This window comes from Lissotriton helveticus, chromosome 2_1 (genome assembly GCF_964261635.1).
Source record: "Lissotriton helveticus chromosome 2_1, aLisHel1.1, whole genome shotgun sequence".
Lineage (NCBI taxonomy): Eukaryota > Metazoa > Chordata > Amphibia > Caudata > Salamandridae > Lissotriton > Lissotriton helveticus.
In genome coordinates this window covers 1795333085-1795353104 of record NC_136059.1, presented here as the reverse complement: position 1 = coordinate 1795353104, position 20020 = coordinate 1795333085, and the positions used below count along the sequence as shown (strand labels likewise).

Sequence of the window (20020 nt, the reverse complement as noted above, 5' to 3'; positions counted from 1 at the left end):
TCGCTCAAGCATTTCCAAACGAAGAAGAGTTCCCTCCAATATTGGATATCGTGAACAGCAAACTGGAAACTCCACTGTCTCTAAAATCAATTTTCTTATTCCACTCAGGAGAGCAGGATGAACGATGTTGAGTGTCAGCAACCTTTCGGTCTCCGCTCCTGGCAGTAGAAACCTTATTTGCACTGTGATGATCGGGTCAGTTCTGATCAGTTCCACTTCCCTGATCCTCCCTGTTCTGTGTCTCCCAGACATCTGCAACGAGGTAGGTCCAGTCGGGAGTAGAGTATCTTCTACTAGGCACTCGCACCCTCCTTGATCTTCTAAGACCCTCCTCGGCTTGATCCTGGATATCTTCTTCTGGATCTGAGTCTTCGGATATAGGAGTAAGCGTTTCTTCCTGGGCCGACCTCAAACTTAGCCTTCTTCTCCTTGTTGGCCAAGTGGCAGCTCCAAGCCTTATTCTCCTATTCCTTGTCCTCCCACTTGGTTCTTGGTCGCTCCGATACGGATCTGAGTCTGAGTCGTATTCACTTCTGCTCTCTCCTTCAGTTGCGTCTTCTGTCTCACTGCCGTCCTGCCTTCGCTCTTCTTCTGAATCCGATGCGTTCCCAACTTCTTCCGACACCTCCTCAGCTGCCTCAATCCCTTCTTGCGACTCTTCTTCCACTTCCGGGCTTTCGTCTGGGATGGGAGCTGTTCCTTCTAGAGGTGCTGGAACTCTTCTAGTATGGGATGCATGGATCCAATTTGGCAGCCCCCCGCACTTCACCGCGGTGTTCGTTATCAGGATTACCTGAAAGGGCCCACGCCAGCGAACATCTAGGCAGTTCTTCCGGACGTGTTTTTTAACTAAGACCCAGTCCCCTGGGTTCAGGTCATGACACAGGTTCCTCGCTGCTGGAACTTCAGCCGCATGCACCTGAAGGGACACAGAATGGATGGCGTCAGACAGTCCTTTACAATAATCCAAGATCAGATCATCTGTAATATTCAATAGAGCAGTAGTTGGAACTGTAGGAAGTCTCATGGCCCTCCCCATCAGGATCTCGTGGGGAGAGAGACCTGTCCTCCTATCAGGTGTGCTGCGCATGCTCATGAGCACTAAAGGAAGAGCATCTGGCCAACTCAAGGATGTGGATGCCACTACTTTAGCCAATCTATTCTTCAAAGTGCCATTCACTTGTTCCACAATTCCTGAAGCTTCTGGTCGATAACTACAATGCAGCTTTTGATCGATATTCAGTGTGGAGCACAACATCTTCACTATTTCGCTGTTAAAATGTTTTCCTCTGTCAGATTCCAAAGAGGCAGGCACCCCGAAGCGCGGTATCAACTCCCTGAGCAACAATTTAGCCACTGTGAGTGTATCGCACCTACGTGTAGGGTACGCTTCAACCCATCTGGAAAATACGCATACAATCACCAACACATACCGAAGGCGATTGACTCTTGGCATTTCGATGAAATCTAGTTGCATTTTATTGAAAGGCCCCCCCGACCTTCCAATGTGACTCAGTGTGACTGGTGTTCGTTTGCCTACGTTCAGTTGTTGGCAGGTAACACATCGCTTACATACTGATTCTGCTGCTATTCTGAATTTAGGGCAATACCAAGTTTGCCTAAACACTCATCATGGCATCCCTTCCTAGATGTACTGGACCATGTATTTCTCTCGCCATGGGATTAGCTAATTCTTCAGGTAACACAGCTCTCCCATCTGCTGAAACCCAAAAATCCATTTCACTTCGCACACAACCTGCTATTTCCCATGCCTTTTTCTCTGTTTCAGGTGCGTTCTCCTGCATTATTCTTAAATCCTCCCAAGTGTCTACAGTTTCTAACATCATACTTAATTCAGTCTTTTCTTCTGCACCTTCTATTTCCACCTTTGAGAAAGAATAACTTTGTTCCGCACAATAGCGTGCGACTTCATCAGCATATCTATTACCTTGTGACACAAAATCTGTATTCTTAGTATGAGCTACACACTTCACTACCGCGATGTCAACAGGACCTTGTAATGCTTCTATCAGCAATCGCACAAATTCTCCATTTCGAATGGGCGAACCAGAGGAGGTCATGTAACCCCTCTGAGACCACAACTGCCCGAAATCATGAACCACACCGAAACCATATTGGCTGTCCGTGTAGATGGTGACTCTCTTTCCATTTCCTGCTATGCAGGCACGAGTTAGGGCAATAATCTCTGCTACCTGTGCGGAATGTACTCCTTCCAGGCAAGCGGCTTCCACAACTCCAGTAATGGTACAAACAGCATAAGCTGCTCTCAACCGACCAGTATCGTCTCTTAAACATGAGCCATCAACAAAGTAAATTTCATCGGGGTCTGACAATGGCTCATCCACAATATCTGGTCTGGGTTTCGTGCATAGTTCAGTCACATCAAGGCAATCGTGGTCTTCACATCCTTCGCCTTCTATTACCGTAGGTAATGGCATCAAAGTAGCAGGATTCAAGACAGAGCATCTCCTGAGAGTCACGTTTTCTGCGGCAAGTATAACTTGCTCGTAACGCGTGAGCCTGCTATTGGTCAGATGCTGCGTCTTCGTCCTGGTCATTAACAATTCAACTGAATGTGGTACATACACCACTACTGGATGTCCCATTACAATACTCTCGCTCCTTTCAATGCTGACACCCGTTGCAGCAACGGATTTGAGACATCCGGGCAACGCTGCGGCTACTGGATCTAATGTAGCCGAAAAGTATGCAACTGGTCTACGGGCATTACCGTGGGTCTGTGCCAAGACTGACAAAGCACATCCCTCTCTCTCACAGCAATAGAGTGAAAATGACTTCTCGTAATCTGGCATTCCCAGAGCCGGAGCACGACATAAATCGTCTCTCAGCTGTAAAAACGCCACCAGACATTCTTCATCCCATGGTACCGGATCACTCACCTCCTTGTGCGTCAGTTTCTGTAAGGGCTTTGCTTTCAGTGAAAAGTTAACTATCCACTGTCGGCAGTAACCCACCATTCCTAGGAACATTCTAACTTCTCTCTGTGTTGTAGGCGCATTCATTTTCATTATCGCCTCAATCCTCTCTGGGGACACCTTACGTTTCCCTTTTTCTAACCTGTGCCCTAGATACTGTACTTCTGTCAGACAATACTGCAACTTGCTCGGAGATACCTTATGTCCATTTTCAGCTAAATGGTTCAGTAAGGCAATTGAATCTACTTTACAAGCTTCCTCTGTTTCTGACGCAACAAGTAGGTCATCTATGTACTGTACCAGAACCGAGTTCTGTGGCAGTACTAGATTCTCAAGATTCTTCTTCAGCAACTGATTAAAGATGGATGGGCTGTCGGTGAATCCTTGTGGGATTCGACACCATGTTAAAACGCGATCTTCCATTTTAAAAGCGAAAAGGTACCTGCTCTCTTCATCCAATGGGATTGAAAAGAAAGCCTGACAAAGATCTATCACTGTGAACCATTCTGCTTGACATGGTATTTGAAACAATATTACTGATGGATTCGGTACCACGGGACAACATGAAACGACTATGTTGTTAATTTTTCGTAAATCCTGAACTATCCTAAACTTCCCGCTAGGTTTCTGCAAACCCATAATCGGGGAGTTACAAGGACTACCCACGATTTCTTTCAGTATTCCCTGCTGTATCATTGACTCGATCACAGGTTTTATTCCTGCAATCGTTTCCTGTGACAATTTGTATTGAGGCGTTCTTGGAAACTCAACATTTGGTTTTACCAATATTTTTACCGGTTCTACCCCTTTAATCAATCCTATATCTTCTCCTGTGAAATCCCACACCTCTGACGCCACTGCATCTCTCAAATCTTGTGGAAGATCTTCTACAGTCAGAGTAGGATATAGTTCTACACAGAATTTTGAATTGGCCACCTTAAAGGTAGCATCATCGTCGGTAGTCTGTACCTCCACTCCTTGTGGGGTGCAGTATATGGTGCAGTTCAATTTGCACAACAAATCCCTTCCTAACAGACATACCGGACTCGAGTCACAAACCACAAACTGATGTTCGTTCATGTGGTTTCCAATTTTCACAGACACTGGTTCTGTCAAGGGACTAGTCATTCTTTTATTTGCGACTCCTACCACCTGAATTGTTTCCCCTGACATTGGCAAGTCTGGAACTACCGCTGATCTCAGAGTCGAACGAGTAGCCCCAGTATCCACTAAGAACGTAGTGGGACACCCTGCCACTTCTGCCTCAACAAATGGCCCTCTTTGATCCACTTCTAGGACTGCCCCGAGGGTACAATCCTCTTCACTGCTCACCCGTTGTCCTGTCAATGGGTCAATGTAATAACATTTTTCTTCCTCGATAAACAGAGGCATTTGTTTAAAGACCTTTCCTCCCGCTGCTATCTTCGGTGGCTGTGGGAATTGGGCCCGTGGAGCCGAAGTCCCCCCTTTGGCCACCTTACTGCTTGAGACTGTCACCTTTTGCACTGGGTCTTCTTGGACCTGTTCTTCTACTTCTAGCTCTCCATTTTCAGGGTTAAAGGGACACTCGCGTCGCCAATGCCCCACCTGGTGACACTGATGACACTTTGTCGTTTTCTTTAAAGTGGCAAAGTCTATTCTAGGTCTCTGCCCTTCTTCATTATCTTTGCTCTGACCATTTGGTTTTCGTCCCATCCCCTGCTTCTGCTGGCCACCCTTCCCAGCGGACTGCATTTGCACCACCATCAATTTCTCCTTTAGATTCTTGGCTTTAGAATCTATCTCGTCACTGCAGTACCTCGCATATCGTAAAATCTCATCTAGTGGTTTGTTCTGCCAACAGATTAAATGTTGCTGTATCATCAAACAAATATCAGGTCTCAACCCCAAGACAAACTTTGACACAAACTGCCCTATATCTTTGGGATCCATTACATCTAGTCCACTGTATTGCTTGAATGTTTTCAGCAATCTTTCATAAAACTCGTGAACTGTCTCCTTGGGTTCCTGCCTTGTTCGGTCTATTTTTACCCAATCTATGTCCTGTGGTGGTACCTTATCTTTCAGCCATGCTATTACCCTTTCATACTTTCGCATGACAATCTCAGACGGTCCATTAGTCCGAGCATCCCTCAATGGTTCAGCATTTGGCCATTCGACACTAGTCTTACAAGGGGTCCACAAATCAGATGGGACCACGATGTCAAACAACGTGTTCAAATCAATCCACAATACCTTCGAAATTTTAACAAACCTCTCTACCTGCTTATACCATTCGACTGGATTGTCCCGCAACTTCGGAAATGAGTTGGTAAATGCAGCTAAATCTCCTCTACTCCAGGGCACATGTACATAATTTCCGTTTGATATTTCTCGCAAAGGGAATGCCTCCATCTGCATTACCCTTCCCTCAGGGGTCATCACATTTGTACTTCGCCTAACTGTGCCCTTTTTCGACCACCTTTCTTCCCATTTATCCAGTTCCCTCCACACTCGTATCCCTGTTACCAGCTCTCTTATGTGTGTTTTTAATCCAGTAGTTCTCTTCTCATCTAGATCTTGGTCTGCGTACTGTAATCTGTGGTTACTCTGTAATGCCCTTGTCCTAGACAAATCCACGGCATATCTGTCTGCCAAATCAGTCAGTTTCTCATGAAACGCTCTAGCTTTCCTAGTGATATCCTTTGCCATGAACAATAACTCATCCTGTTCATACAATTCTATCCTTTCCAAAGGCAATGTTCCATCTATTATCTCATCAACATCTGATTTTAAACTGGTAACATCAAGCCTTTTTGCCTTAATTTCAGCTTTCAAGACACTCAATTTAGCTCCTCCATCCGCATCTCTCCCATCCCAGCTCCGAGATCTACGTTTAGGTATTGGTGAATTATAGGGAGTCCTCCCCTGTTCCCATCTCTCTAAGTCCCATGCCTTTCCATCTTCTCGGGGTGGGTGGTGAAACACTCCTTCATGCCTCCCAGCCTCTCTCTCTCCATCCTGGCTAGTTTCACGGGATGCAGGGTAAGATGTTCTATTACTCCCTCTTTCTTCCCTACTTCCCTGTGATTCCTGATTATTCGAGGCGTGGCGGGACCTATCGCTGTTCTCCTTTCTCCAATGTTGAACGTCTTCCCCAAGTGTATGATGAAGGCACCTAAACCTATTCTGAAAAGCCCGTACCGCCTCATCTCCTCCTTTCCCCCAGAGACGGGACATTTCCTCACATTCTACAATCCTAGTATTTTGTTCCGGCTGTTCTCTCTGATTTGTAGGACATGCCTCCCCTCTATTCTCTTGACTTTGGCCTTCCCGGCCCTGACTGCTTTCGCTGGCCCCACAATGAGATACTGTCCCATTGCCCCTGGTATCCCACTCTGGTTCCGTCCTTGTCCTGTTACTCGGGGATATTATGGACCCGTCCCATTCCCTCAAATCAGCTCTTAACTCTGAAAAAGATCTTGGCCGTGGTCCCCTTAGATCCATTGGTCCTCTCGGACCTCCCTGTTCTGAATTGGGACCGACAGTTGTGTCTAATGGGGTGTTCCATGTTACCGAACCTGGCAATTGTTTCCATGCATTTGTCACATTATTCCTCCTTTCCATCTCAATCCTTTCTCTATCCAATTGCCTTTGTTGTTCCCCTCTATCTCTCTCAGAATTATAGATCGAAATTTTGGGTCCTATGGTAACAGGCACTTGAAGAGCATCTGGTAATCCCACAGACTCAACCCTTTCTGTGGTTGGCGTTTTCTGCACCACAAACCTTCCCACTACACTCTGTACAGTGTTGTTTGGAGGTGTTTCTCCACTTTTGATAGGTGTCCATTCCGATATAGGGAGTGGTGTATATCCCTCTATGTCATTCCCATCTTCCCTTGCGAGCCCTCTATCTTCTATTAACTCCACTCTCGGAGGTGGTCTATCCATTAACAATCTGTTTATCAGATTGTCCTCCGACTCGCTTTCCTCGTCTTCTTCCATGAGGTTTCCTCCTCCTGACACCTCCCTCATCTGGTACATTTTCTCCACCTCAATAGTCTGTACCCTCCAACGCTTTTCCTCCTCATCCCATTTGGAATCTCGCACTGCCCTTACCGATCGCGTCAGCCTTTGTTGACGCCTGTTCAAATTTCGGTCGTGTGCAGCCTTAATCCATGCATTAAGTGCCTCAAACTGTGTTGGTCTGGGTGGGGGTTTCAATGAGGACATGGTTGCTTTTAGCCGATGTAACACCTCTAATTTAAACGTCCCGTACCTCGGGAACTGCATTTCCTCATTCCCTTCCGTAAGCTTATTCCAAGCCCCAATCCACAATATCGTATGCAGCCCAACATTCGTTGCCATATAATGAGCTGGCGTACCCTCTGGGGGAGCCTCTTCCCCGTAATAATGTTCACTTCGTTTACGTTTAAAAATCCCTTTCAAACACTTAAAACACTTCATGATTTCTCTTTTCTCCGCGTTTGTTTACTTCCTGATGATATTCCACCAATCTCAGCCCCGTTCTCACTAACTGGCCTATCCGTACGCGACTTTCCTCCGACGTCACTCTAGCCGCCTAACCAGAGCGCGGCTCTAGCTAACGTCACACCAACCGCTCAATCAGAGCGCGGCTCTAGCCGACGTCACCCGTCCCCCTTCGCAGCAGTTCCCCTCCTTTCTCAGCTCGTCTCCTCGGTCATGCACGCATCCCATTCATACTCTGAAAAATGATTACTTCCGTCCAAGCGATCACCTTTCTTGACTGTACGCCCACAGTCTTTCTGTAGTTGTCACCTTAACTTGGCAAGATGTCTTTCCGTTTACTTCCAGACAATCGCCTTCTCCGATAGGTTACTCACACGCAGTAACTTTCGACCAGCGTCCGTTACTCATACATTCACTCTTACACTCCCCCTATCTTGGATCCACGGCGGTCAATGGTACCTCGTGACCTCCGTACTATGGTCGACAACTACCCTGGATGTTCGATACACCCAAAACCACTTAAGCTCTGGCCTGAACTTAAGATTTCACTAGTTCACCCGTTTACCAGGTTACCAGTTTACCAGGTTGCGCGCGCTCACAACCTTCTCTCATTCACACTACAGGCATTCAACTCCGCAAGACATTACAATACAAATACAACAAAAAACACCGCAATCTGTTCACGCATGACCCTTTTTATACTCACTCTCCGATACTGCTGCTTTTCTCGCACCGTCTGCACCTTTCGGCACACGATTCTTCCGCTGCTCGTCTCTCGACGTCTCGGGCCTTGGGGTAAACTAACCTCTCTAGATTACCTTCCTCAAGAAGATAACCATCCTCACTCTGCTACCAACTGCTAACGCGGGATTACTGGTTACTAATTTTCTTACCAAATCCCCAACTATGTCGACTGAATCGTTGGTACCTGTCTTGGAGTAAAAGGTAATCTTCGCAATAAGTCAATCAATTTAAGAACTTACACCACTCTAAATGACCACTGACCAAAATTAAGTTTTAAAGATTTAATATAAAGTCAGAGATAACTGAAGATACAAACTTCTCAAAATGAGATTTAACAGGTAAATTGGTATCACTATAAACATGAACTTCTTGAATAATCTAAGTCTGAAAAACAGAATAATAAGTACAAGCTCGAAAACCATCAGGGTTGCCAAAATGGATACAAGTTGCAACCTCAAAGTCATTACAGAAAAGAAAATTTAGGTTAGTCTGTCCCTACACTACACTAAATGACATCCCTACTTAGCAAGATCTTAACCCTCTAGGTGTCAGCTGTGGTGACTTCCTAAGAAGATCACGCACTTCTCTTTGTCTCTTCTCTGATAATGGGTCTCTCCTGATCAGCCTATCTGCCTACCCATCCGCTTCCTTAGGCTCCCAAAATCATCTGCTCTGCTCTCCTCCCGGGTCTCTTTCCCTAATACCAAATCACATTTCCAATAGAAACGCCCCTTGGGACGCCCCTCACGTGGTACATCTTTGCGCGGCAAACTCCATGATGGTACTCTTGAAGACCCTCGTTATAGTTGACCTTGGTTCCCAGGCTTCTTCTTCCGTGCGCTGATACCCCCTGAAATTCCTGGAAACTCCTACAGGCCTGCGCAAGGCGCCACTGAACAAAGTCCCTTTCATTCGAGCTGATTAGGACCCTCGCACCTGCATACAGCTCGTCCTGCAGTGGGCCTCAAATTCCAGACTCCACCATATCTTTAGTCATAAAACACTCTCAAAGCTCGGTGCTGGACACCTCTCGACCTCTTCTCTAACGAGCACATGACGATTTACACGACATGACATTATCTCCTCTGGCCTACTTGATTTACATGCAGCAGGTCCCTGCACTCTTAAAACGTTAACTTGATTTAAACAGCAAACATTCTTAACTAGCATACGTTTCTAAAATAACACATCTATAAAGCATATACTTTTAACCCTAAGTTCAATAGTACATTTTGGAAGAACCATGTCAACTTTATCTCACATTAATTTAGCAGCACGTTCAGGTTTGCTGTGAATTGCCCTAAGGCCTACACATAATACTGGATTTTCAAAGTTACATTTAATTCGGACATGATTCTTTTAACATGAGAACATGAGGTTTTCACATATATTCCAACATTTCTACATTATTCTCACACCGTTATAATTATAGTTACTCTACTTAACATTCTATGCATTTCACCACTGAATATAAGACACTCGGTGTATTTCACTTCTAAATATAAACACTCTGGTGCAAAGTACATGTTAACTAACTACGTGCTTGTAAATATGGCGTACTTGTACATTTTTTCAAACTTGTGCTCTCTCATATATAAATCCCCCATACAAGAACACAAACCTATTCACCACTGATGTAGATATGAATGCAGTCTTCTTAGCCTATTCCCTGCCAACTCCAGCTCTACTCCATTCCGTGTCCTGGTAACGTTACAACCACTGGTTACTCCAGAACTTTGCAATATTTACCTATAGAAAAGCTTTTCTTCGCCTTAAGGACACCCGGGACAAAGCAATGCGTAGTTGTGAGATATTATCCCTACCCATATGTAGAACTATCCATCCTACTCACTGGAAATATAGCTTTTTCGATTCTGGAAGAGATAAGCCACAGTATTAATGTGCTCCTACAGGATCTGAAAATGTAAATGAGTTTCTCTACCGTAACCTGTTGTTTACCTCTAGTAGCTTGGCCTAAGCAGAAGGCAATCCTCAAAGAAAGTGTGTAAGGTATTGCATTTCATTAGTGTACCAAGCAATATAGTTTAAAAATAAATAACTTTAGGAGTCACATCAAGATTAAATAAAAAGATAGACATTTAAGACGACAATTGTCATATAAGTGAAGAAAAAATGAAATGAGTGTTATTAATGGTGCATTAAAATCAATAGAACACTGCACAGTAAATAAGGGCCCTCCAGCGATCCTGCTCAAATTAAGACACCCAAACATGCAGACCTATTAGAGTTCACAATGGGTTTGTGACTGTGGAAGATTTTACCTTTATTTTAATGAAAAAAATAATGAAGCCAACATTTTCAAGCTGGTCCAGCTTTGACACTGTGCCCTAGTTCGTCTCTAGGAAGTTTGAAAAATATTGTGTTGGCCCTTGGGGAATCTTAGACTAAGTAAGCATAACATAGGAATGCACATGGGTTGCTGGTGGTTCGACTACCCACTCATACATTGTATTACCAGACTATGAACATTTTATGGCAATCAAGATGCTCCTATGTGAGGAATCACAGGATGTACCGGGAGAATACTACACAGTTTTGGCGATTCTTTGTGGGAATCTTTGTTACACGTTTTATAGGCATTGAAAAGCTGCAACCAGAGGCAAGACAATTCGGTTGTCTCACTAGGTGGTGCCTTTATTAAATGGATGCTCCTTATTCACCCTACTACTCTAGAACCCTGAAATTTGGACCCATTACACTGTCCTGCAAGGAAGCAAAATATGCTGCAAACTAAGTTTTTTTGTCTGAGAAAAATGACATTCCTTGTTGATGTTCATCCATGGGTCTTCTGGATTGGGACTAGTGACCTGCGCCCTTTTAAACAAAGATATCTGAATATTTCCCTTCAATCGACTGAGATTACTCAAATTGGGCTGCATTGCTCCTTTCTAAGCCTCTTCATTCCACCATAGTCTGAGACTGAGGACAATCGGGAAATGGCATACACTGTACTGTTGCTCGATTTCTCCCATTTGACTTGAGGCCTGACACATTCTCTGGACTGTTAGTATGAGCATGTTAATTTCACACTTCAGTAACTGTGCTGTGCACATGTGACTCCACAGTAAAATTGGTTCTCTTGTAGTCTCCTTATAAAATGCTACTTGTTAATATCTTACATCTCAACAGTCAGCCTTGGTTCCTGACTCCATGGCATGCCAGTTCCACAGTGGCAGGTTTTTTAGTGAAAGTGAAGGAAAATACCATTTATGCACAGCATTCATTAGTTGGGAAATGTTATCGGGTCTCATTCCAGTGCAGATGCCCAAACTCTAAGGACCCATGAAATGAAACAAGCTCTCGGCATTGCTGGGGCGGGGGAGTGGGAGCGCATTCCTTTGAAGTCTGATGCCAAGGCTCAGACAAATGGCATTCCTTTCAAGTCTGATGCGGGGGCGGGGAAGCAAATGGTGAGCGCGCGCCCGGCGCACATGCGCTGGCCATAATCCGCATTCCAAAGCCCTCTGGCAGCATTTCCTGGAGCCCCTACATAAGTCTCGCCGGAGCAATGCTCAAGCGCATTGGCTCAGGCGAGACCTAAAAAACTCTCCTAACACCATGAGCAGTGGGCATTTAATGCACACAGGAGCCCAAGGACAAGAGGGTTTGGTGTAGCCACCCGAGTATTTATAAACATCTGACTATACTTTGTTAGTGGGCTCCTGTAACTGCTTCGATGCGGTGCACATTTCCCCACTGTGTGGGCGAATTCCACGCATGCGCAAATAGGACGGACGTCCGACGTTCACGCCCACCGTGACGTCAGATGGCCGAGGGCCGTCAGATGCACGGAAGAGGCTATGCTCAGTTACAATGCTTTTGTTTCATCACAAATCTTCTGTGCTATATTTACAGTGGAAGTCAACATGGCCTTGTGTGTTTTTGATTCGTCCAGACATTCAAGAGGTTCTGGAAATATCATAGATCAATACTGCTGCACGTGCACCTTAGAGGCTGTCCCTGGGCTTTTGATTTGATGACGTTATAGGAAATTGCCATTTTCTACTCTCTGCTTATGCGCAATATAAAAAAAGAAGTCCAATCGTATATTGTGGTTTTTTTTTTATTTGTTTTTTTCTGAAATCCTTCTCTTTCATCTTTGGTATATGAGAAAGTGTTCGGAGAAAAGACAGATTGCTGAGCATTTCTGGCTTATTTCTAGCCGTCCCTATTGCAATGGAGTGAAAAGCACTGGGGGCTTGATGGACGTCTGCTTTCAACTTGGGCGATATGCCCTGAGGCAGTGACAAAGCTTTTGCTTTCCAGGTCAGCTTAGCTTTATTTATTAAAGCAAAAAATCCAGCATTTATACAGGCTGTGGATTGAAGAGCCCACACGCTATAAGTTACCAAAGTTCAAACAAGCAATTTCTTGTCTTCATGGATCCAAATGCAATTACACTTCTTTATGCAGTCGCTTAGTACAAAGAATAGTAAAGGTTTTATCTCGGGATTCTCAGCAGTATTTGAAAAATGAATTTCATTCCAAACTATCAATCTAATTACACACAATTTCCTATTGTGTATATAATGGCTGATGATCTACAGTGTTCAATTTGTCCCATTGGTAGATGGTAATGGGCATCAACACTCATTTTGGGGACCAAGAGACTATTTTCTATGATTAGATTTTGAGCAAGAGGGGAGGAAATGGGAGAAAGGGTAAACATTTTGGAAATAAAGTCATGAGAAGGAATCCAGCATATGCAACCTTTTTTTCGGTATCTCTGCCGTTTGACAGTGCCAGAGGTTGTCATGTTCTGAGGTTGTCCAAACCATTTGCCACCCGTCTATGCTAGGGGGGGCTTATGGTGGCACTGTGAGCTAGCTGGTCTCTAGGACAACATATGCTGCGAGGGTGCACAGATCAAGTCTGGCACCAATCCCAACATTTATGTTGCCCAGCAATTGCACAGTTCCTACTGGAAAAATGGAAACCATATGACATGGCGCCCAATGTGGTTCAAAAACGTTTGCTCAGAAGTTTGCTTATTTTTCTTGTTATGATGCATCTGACCCAGCCTCCTAGTACTATAGGCTTACACCATCACCTGCACAGAAAAATATGCTAACAAACACCAAGCTGTTTAGAGTTTGCCTTATACCACAACAAATGATTTTTTTTAACAAACTTCATGTCTTAGTATGCGAAGATAAAGGATTTTAACACACAACATATTTCCAGATTTGCACGTTTTGAAAACTGGCACTAGTTTCAAAATATAGGAAGGAAACACTCGACACCATGCTACACAATGGCATGTACAATTAATCAGACACAAATTGGAGGGGATGGTTAGTGTGGCCATTAGATACTAATGGATGTCGAGCATAATTTCTGGGTAACACCGAGGGCTTTAAAATTAGTTGACCTGACCAGTGCTACGTGCACACAGAACACTCAGTGGTGGTAACATCTTACACTGTTAGGAAGTTGTGCCTTGATTGGCCAAAGACCTCAACACTGTCTCGGGTGAAAGAACATTTATTCCTTCTTTCTAATGACATGGAACTGCGTGACTTCTTGCTAGATCCTTGAAACCCACGTCCAACACACTATTTGTAGGCATTATACAATGAAATATGGAAGATTCTGGTTTGCCTTGCTTGGTGTAGATGGTTGTGCGGCAGTCTTTGAGCCATGGCAATGAAGTAAAATTCATTTGGTATTATGTCAACACTCTTTATTGGAGTTTGAAATAGAGCAGTTAAGATTTGTTGAAGGGTGAGAAGGAAACTATTTAAAGTACCTGAACGTGATTGTCATTCATTTTGGGGGGGGTTTGAGCATACAGTGTGAAAGAGTAAGGCATGTTGCTTGATGTGAAATCTAGGGAGATGGATAAAAGGCAGACAAGTTCTAGAGAGGATTAACTCCAGATTATTTGTAAGGTTGTGAGTTATTGTGGCTACAGTGGAAGTAATGTTACCTGAGGAGGATTAACCATTACAAAGATGTTGATGAGATGAACTTTGAGAAGCCATTAAGAATTATTTGTTGTCATGGGTCTGAAGTAGAGATAAAAGATGTATTAGGCTAAGCAGATGAGAGGGAGAGGTATACCCAAGTGTTCAAAGGCAGAAGTGGATGATGTCGGGAGAGGTGAAAGGTGTTTTGTGTGCAGTGTTGGGAGTGTGCAAGGTTGTTGAATGACTGATGCCATCTTGGATTTCCTCATTGAACAGTGCTGTGTAATGTAGCTTGGTGATCAATGGCATCTGTCAAGAAGAGATGAGATCAGAAATTCAGGGGTTGTGTTTTTTCTGCTTGAGCGAGTGTATGTCAGTCATGGAGAGTTGAAGGGTGCATTAGTTTCTTTGAGGATGAAATGTAACATTATATTAAGTGGATGTGTGTGGTTTGGCCACTGTGTGAGAAGGGGGGTTGGTGCGGATGAGAGGATGTAGCAAGGCCCATAGTGGCCTACCTTAGTAAGCTTATACAGGAGTACCAGCCCACAATCTTTACTGGCCCCAAAAGGGAGTTCTCAAGGACAGCTTCTTGGGCCCTTTGCTGAGAATAATCTGCACATGTAACTGAGATGATTTCATGTAACCTATTAGAAAATTCTGGAAGTTGCTCTTAGCAATAGTGGAAAATGCTACATGGGCCATGGTGATCAGGCTTCTCTTAGTACTTAATCCTGCCTAATGCTGTCATGAGAGAATCGCTTGACTACTTATGTGTGTTGTCGTATAAAAAATGCACTGATGAGTGCATTGGAAAAAAAGAAAATCTACATTTGAGGCATGTGAAGCTATAGATGAACATGCTTTGTATACTACTGCCATCTAGGTGTTTGGTCTGGATGTGTGCAAATTGTTTTTCTTCGATGAAGTCTTTCAAGTCACGAGGTGGAGTGACTCCTCCTCCTAGTGATGATGTGTATGGGCATCGACTCAGTTGTTAGATTATTTTCTTTCCATCTGGTTGGATGTGTGTTCCTGTGCTCTGGTTCGACACTGTCACAGTGCTCTTTTCGGTTCACACAGTGCCTTCCACTCCATCGGTATTGTGTTTGATAACACTTTTTCTTTTCCTTTGCGTATCAACGTTCATATTTCCATCAAGCTGGGTCCATATCATCCATGGCCCCTTCAGGGCCTCGCTCGTCTGGGCCCACTCCTGTCTCCAATATGTCTCTCAAGAATGCCTCACTGGTGAAGGAATGGATGCCTTTTCGGTACTGTCCTCACTGTCACGTGAAGTACCCTCAGACCGACTTACATGAGGTCTGCAATTTTTGCCTGTCACCAGAACACAGTGAAGCTCACTATGTGGCTTGTCACTTCTTCCTCTCCAAGAAAACTCTTTGTGGCCGTTGTGCACGTCTGCTTGAGATGTCTCGGAGGAGCATGAAAGAAACACCAGACATTTTCGATCCAGGTGACATAGAGGGAGAACAACATCCTCCGCCATCAACTGCAGAAGAAGTGGCCTTCTTCATAGAAGGCCACTCCGGATCTGACCTGGAGATCGACATGGAAACAACTAGTCATCCAACCACTTATGGACTGCATCCTTGCCCGCCCTTCGGCTTCTGCTGCTGCTCCACTGACCAAAAGACAGTTGTCATTCCAAGAAGTCCTGGACACTCCATTCCCTGCAAAAAAACATGCAAGAAGGCAGATAAGGCTTCTAGTCCCTTACCTCTTACGCCACCACCACCCATTCCACCTCCTTTGCCTTCACCCTCCCCACCTCATTCTCCAGGGTACCCACTTAACATTTCACCTCAGGAGTCTCCACAATCTGATGGTGGGGGGAGGATACATTAGACATTCCTCCCTAGGGCAACTTGTGGGATACACATGACATACACCTGTCAGGGACACTGACCCTGATGTCTAACCTGCCCGCCCCGCCCCGCCCATCCACTCCAGATGACTCTGCCTCATATAAGGAACTCATTGGTAGGGCTGCCTCCTTCCACCAGTTGGAACTTCATAAGGAGTCCATAGAGGAGGACCTCCTTTTCGTAACACTTTCTTCCACTTACCGCTCCACCCAATACCTTCCAATGCTCAACGGCATGCTTAGACATACCACAGAAATTTTTATAGACCCTGTTTGGGCTAGTGTTATAATGCCCAAGGTGCACAAAAAGTAGAAGTCGTCCCCCTCTGATCTATATTCGAGGTCAACTTCCACCAGACTCATTAGTCATTACCACAGCTCGTAAGTGGGCAAACTCCCAGGCCAGCGGAGATGTCCCGCCACCACATAAAGAGAGGAAGAGAATAGAATAGCAGTGCAATCAGCCTATCATTGGTGTATTGCCAACTCTATGGGTGGGCCTCCTTGCAAGGTGTGACTGCGCCCACTGGGACAAAATGGAGAACCTTCTCCAATACCTCCCTGAGTAGCACAGAAAACAGGGCCAAGAACTGGCATGAGGAAAATGTATTTAAAATGTATCCATTTGCTGTGCCTTGGTTTCAGCTGACACTCCAGTTAGGGGTGTCAACTCAAGCATTCCCCTACGAAAGCATGCATTACTTCATATTTCTAGGTTCAAACCAGTGGTTCAGCAAAATCTACTGTAATGCCATTGGACTGTGAGCAGGTATATATATGATAGGGGTCATGCCCAGATTACCCTCATCTACCTGAGCAATAAACATCAACGATGTAGAATCAAAAAAAAGAACGGTATGGAGGGATCCATCAAAAACATTCGTTTTCAGCCAGAGTACAATTAGTTACCTTGCTAGTCTCAATTCTTATTAAAGATAAATTAATTTCTACTATTACAGCTTGTGTACGTTTCAAGTGACGGGGAAAAAACTGTATAGTCACAACAAACTAATACATAGAAAGTTTTCATATATACACAATGTACACTTCATTACACAAACATTTAAATCACACTCCTGTATATGATACATTACATATATACAACATGTACAGCATATATCAAACACATACAGATATCAAAAACCAGTAGATCAATAATTAGTTCCCCTACTGAGAACAAAACAAACAGCGTGTACACTCTGAATTCAGAGCAATACACTATAAGGAATTCCCTATTGCGCCTGAGGGATAACACCTCAAAAACTATTAAAGTGGCGCTTTACTTCATTCACACAACTCTAAGTGATGGGACTCCTTTGAAAATTTCGACGCTGACGCGTTTCAGCCAGAGATTCCTTTTGGCTTCATCAGGACAGGGGATTCAATATTTCTGAATGGGGTGTTAGCTCTCTAGGAAATACAAATGGCCGGCCGGGACCTAGTCCACTGCCGCCTTGCCGACAATGGCCCTTAAGCCCTTGCGTAGATGTATTCCACTCTTATAATGTAAAGTAGCGTCAACAATCCACTAAGTTTTAAAGTTGCGAGGATACCCAGGCACTCAATACCTGCAGCCACGCGGTCCCGTCACGAACACAAAGTTGCAGTCGACTCGAAACAGCAAATTTCCAAACAGCGAGCATCTCTTTGGCCCTCGGGTGGACCAAACTTTGGAGAAAACTCAAAAAGACCAAGTTGGCAAAAGCAATGTGGGGGCTTGGCAAAAGCAATGTGGGGGCGCTACAAAACACCACTTCCCTGTAGCTCCTTTCACCACCCCTCCTACCATGGAGATTCGAAAACAACCTCCTCTGACACCTGCGCCTCTTACCAATGCACCCATTGTCGGCACACCTGTCCCAGGGGTTACTGTAGGGGATCCTACAGGGGCAATAACTCCAGAGGCAAGGGTAGTTCTACAGAAGGAGCTAGTCCCGCCAACAAACCCTGACTTTCCTCTTCTTAAACCGGATCACTTTACCATTCTTTCAGGAATACGATCAGCACCATGAAGAAACTGAAACGGAAGCCGTTTTTTGGCCAATGCAAGAACGTTGTGCTTTGTCTAGCTGCTCTAGGCTCTTGTTTTCTCCTATTGGCGCTTACTAAGGCAAAATACAAAAGGGGACTCCCAAAGGCAGATTTTTCAAGCTCCAAGGTTATTACTTTAGTGGCAAATGTGGTATCCTCATTTCACTCTGTCCTATCAATATCTGGTAGCATTTTACATGATTTACAGTAAACGCCGAATAATTAAGGAAATATGTGCACAATATTACACGGATATTTGTAGTTACCAAAGTCTATTATTGGTGTTTTTGTGTAGTTTAGCTTGCCTTTCATTTGAGTGGAAAAACGTAATCCCCACAATTTTCCATATACTTTCAACAGTTTTTTTTATTCAAAGTGTATCCAATGCAGTGCTCGAGCCTAAATGTAGAGGTTGGATTGATGAAGATTGTCACAAAATATGTTTGTGCAAGTTCGAACTATTTTTATCCCCACATCAACCTGCGACATACCAAATTTCTAATTTCATCTGCATCTCACTTCTCATAGCGCCTTCCCCCTTTCAATACCACGCTGAACTAAACACTACATTCCTCCATCAGTAGTTCGGAATAACAAATTCCTTTTGGATTTGGTGTGCACAGAAGTAAAACCTCAAGATAAATGCAGAGTGCCCTGTGAAGTAGGGTTGTTCTCTTGCCTCTGCTCTCTGATCCAAATGATTGCTTAATGGGGAAAATTTGGTTGTACACCTAGATTTCTGATGTCAGGATTAAGCACGTAGGAGCTGTAGAATCCTGTGAATTAGTAAAACATTGCTCGTGAAGGGAAAACGTGTGCTTCTTTCTCATTGTTTTCTATAGATGAGTGGGAGCTGCTCCTGCGTCAGAGACATCACGCTGACAAGTCGAAAATAATGCAGATTTACTCATAATTTAAATGAGTTATTTTTGGTTTTTGATGTATGAGGGGGTTGGAGGTCAGGGTTATTAGGAAATTGTATGTTTTTGATTAGCACCTTTGGCAAGAAGCATCTTGGGCAAAAATGAACTTTTAGAACATGAATACAAATCTATAATACTTAGAGTGCACAGAAAAATGTGGGAATTTAGGACTCTTGGATAAGGAGGGAAGGGAGGTGTCTGATAGGGCTTTGCAGAAATAAATTTGTGGGGGTAATGATGGAATGGAAATCCTATGCTTGAGGAGTGAACGAACGTGGTATGGATGGCCATACAATCGGTGATTGATTCATATTCAGCTTGATTAAAAAGTCACCAATCTGTCATGTAGACGTAACTTTCTCATCGCAGCCCACCTTTCTCCTCGCAGCCCCTCAGTCTGCTCGCTGTAGCCTGCCCTTCCCCTCAGGGTCCCTAAGTCTTCTCGCTGTAGCCTGCCCTTCCCCTCAAGGTCCTTAAGTCTTCTCGCTGTAGCCTGCCCTTCCCCTCAGGGTCCTTAAGTCTTCTCGCTGTAGCCTGCCCTTCCCCTCAAGGTCCTTAAGTCTTCTCGCTGTAGCCTGCCCTTCCCCTCAAGGTCCTTAAGTCTTCTCGCTGTAGCCTGCCCTTCCCCTCAGGGTCCCGGATTTGCCCAGACCGTGTCCTGGCATGTTTAGTTTAGAAATAAATGTCCTGGTTTCTGAGAGAGATTGGATGAGAGTGCACATTATCATTTTAGTAATCAATTTAGTGCATGCTCTCGTTTTCACCAACCATCATTTTACATAATTTCAAGGGTCTCCTGCTGGGCTGCTTCCCCTTATACACACAGCACAGAAGGCTTCAAAGGAGGGTGAATCAGTGGCACATGAGCCCATCAGCCAAGGCCAAGCATGACTGGTCATCTATAGGTGTACAGGTTAGCAAGAGGTGCTTCAAGCTCGCCGGTTGGTTTAGGATAGAACGCATTATTCATTGAAAGATGCCACCTTTATGGTTTCTTGCTAGAGAACAGGTTCAGACTGGTGCATATGAAGTAAACCGCCATTACTTTTTAAAACCCTGGTATAGATTGTTTAACTT

At 44.4% G+C, this 20020-nt stretch overlaps 1 protein-coding gene across 17 annotated transcripts in view; it reads left to right on the top strand.

Annotated features, from left to right (window-relative positions):
* Positions 1 to 20020, top strand: part of CAMK2D (calcium/calmodulin dependent protein kinase II delta) — an 805387-nt gene that overhangs the window by 723281 nt on the left and 62086 nt on the right. The gene's annotated exons all lie outside the window — the stretch shown is intronic.